We start from the raw sequence: 2,261 nt of genomic DNA on the forward strand, positions 1-2,261 counted from the left end.
TGCTAGCATATGAAAGCACCTGATCCTTCTAATTAGCAATGTGCAGGTGTGCCCAAATGTATTTATTCATGTTCAGCTCTAAAACAGACTCTGATTCCTAACATAACATTATTTTAAAGTAGGATAAATATTTTTTTTTAAATGATCATGAATCCTTAATTTGGACTTGATAAGGTCAGGCTTGTATATAGCTGCTTACCTATAATAAGAATTGTCTCCTGTTGATGAGGCAGTTTCTGTAAACTAAAGGAGTACTAGTTCTTATTCATTGTTGACATGCCAGAATTATTTGCATTGTGGGCTAGCAATTTTGATAAGCTTGCTTGCAAGGCTGGTTTAGGTGACTGTACTGTAGTTTGGGTGGTAGGTTGTTGCTGTTTTAGGTACTTTTCATTTTGAAAAGTATGTAGTTGGGAAGTTTCCATTCATCCATTGTGGACGGTGGTCTTTCAGAAGAGACAGCATCTGCAAGCAAAAGTTGATTGCATTAGACAAGAGAATGTGACCGGCAGCCTTTTAAATAATTAACAATAAGAGATCGTCATAGTCATGCGTCGCTGTTGTAAACGGTCAAAAACCAAAGGGCATTTCTACTCCATTAACTGTGCTAACTTATCTGATTGAGGCTGCAATCCTTTCCACACTTCCCTGGGAATAAGCCCCACTGACTATAATGGGACTTACTTCTGAGTAGATATGCATAGGATTGGACTCTAAATGACCTGTTAATGGATTGGAGGGGGAGAGAGGAATCCTCACCACAGTATAGTCCTGAAGAAACTTCCTGTACCCTTATTTTTAGGTCTTTCCCTACTCTCCACTTTAGAATAACACCACCAGTGGCATTCCTGCTCACGGATTTCAACATGATGCAAGATGCAGTGCCTAGGGCACCATTGTAAGGAGCCTCACAGCCCAGATCTAACCAACTCTCCAGCACCGATGCAGCAGACCCTAGGTAAAGAAACAAGCATTCCCTTACCTTGAGGAGGCATCTGTGACTGCTCCCACCACTACAGAATGCGGTGCACACACGGTTGGCTCAGCTGCATCAGTTCTGGAAGGAGTGGGCTGTCAGCCTAGGTCAGGGGTATCAAACTCGTTTCATACCAAGGGCCAAACAGCATTCTTGATGCCTGCTGAGGGCCGGAAGTGATGTCATTAGGCAGAAATTGATGTCATTATTCAAGATATGGGAGGGCCAATTTGCATGTGGGCTACCTTACAGCAGTAACATCTCAGTACTGCTCAGCTGCTGAGAGCCTGAGGAGCAGATAAAAAGCTTCTGCAGTCCACATCCGGCCCCCGGGCCTTATGTTTGACACACCTGGCCTAGGTAATACATCTTGCTTTACCTAAATAGTTGTAGTCACCCCCCTTTCCTGGCTTTGATGATGCTGGAGTTGGAGCATCCCAGCCCCTACCACAGTTCCTTCTTGCTTACCAGAGAACCAAGCACAAGTACTGTCTGGGTCAGGTGTATTAACTAGGACTATTGAGATAATATTAGTTGGTTGGCAACCTTCAGTCTTGAAAGACTATTATATAAACCTACAGCACCTGGTATTCCCAGGCGGTCTCCCATCCAAGTACTAACCAGGCCTGACCCTGCTTAGATTCCAAGATCAGACGAGATCGGGCATGTGCAGGGTAACAGTTGCTAAATATGGAGCGCTTCACAAATTTGCGTGTTATCCTTGCGCAGGGGCCATGCTAATCTTCTCTGTATCGTTCCAATTTTAGTATATGTGCTGCCGAAGCAAGCACATAAAATTCCCCTGGGGGCTGGGGATAAGAATAGGCCCTCAGTTAGGCTGAACTTGTCGTAAGAGGCGACTAAACAGCCACCAGGTAGATGGGACTCATTAGCCTGGGAAGGCAGCTCATCTGAGAGAAGGAAAACTCTGATCCCAAACCTCCACTGCCTTGTGGCTACATCCAGTTATGGAAAAGGCTTCAGGAGTCAACCTCAAGGCAAAATCCAGAGCCGGAGTCCCTGAGGCAGTTCATGGCTGAACACAGTCACGTTCTGGCAACTCCTGCGACGCCGCTGGAACCAACCGTATTGGCCTCTGCCTTTCCATTGGACCATTTCAGCGACGTGGAGAGGGGGGATTTGCTGCATGGGAAACAGTCTGTCCTCCATACCTACTTTACCCAGGCTTTGCGCACAGGAGAGAACACTCTGTTCCAGAACCACTATTCAGAGCGCGATACCATAGTCTTCCGAGACTGAAGGATGTCAACAAGATCTAGATAAT

The 2,261-nt window shown here is 45.7% G+C and overlaps 1 non-coding gene across 1 annotated transcript; it reads right to left on the bottom strand.

Moving 5' to 3' along the window:
- Window positions 1-1,660: 1,660 nt before the first annotated feature.
- Window positions 1,661-1,767, bottom strand: LOC136647064 (U6 spliceosomal RNA). The gene has a single exon (XR_010794235.1). It is a non-coding gene; the product is annotated as a U6 spliceosomal RNA (small nuclear RNA).
- Window positions 1,768-2,261: the final 494 nt, after the last annotated feature.

This window comes from Tiliqua scincoides, chromosome 3 (genome assembly GCF_035046505.1).
Source record: "Tiliqua scincoides isolate rTilSci1 chromosome 3, rTilSci1.hap2, whole genome shotgun sequence".
Taxonomy (NCBI): Eukaryota; Metazoa; Chordata; class Lepidosauria; order Squamata; family Scincidae; genus Tiliqua; species Tiliqua scincoides.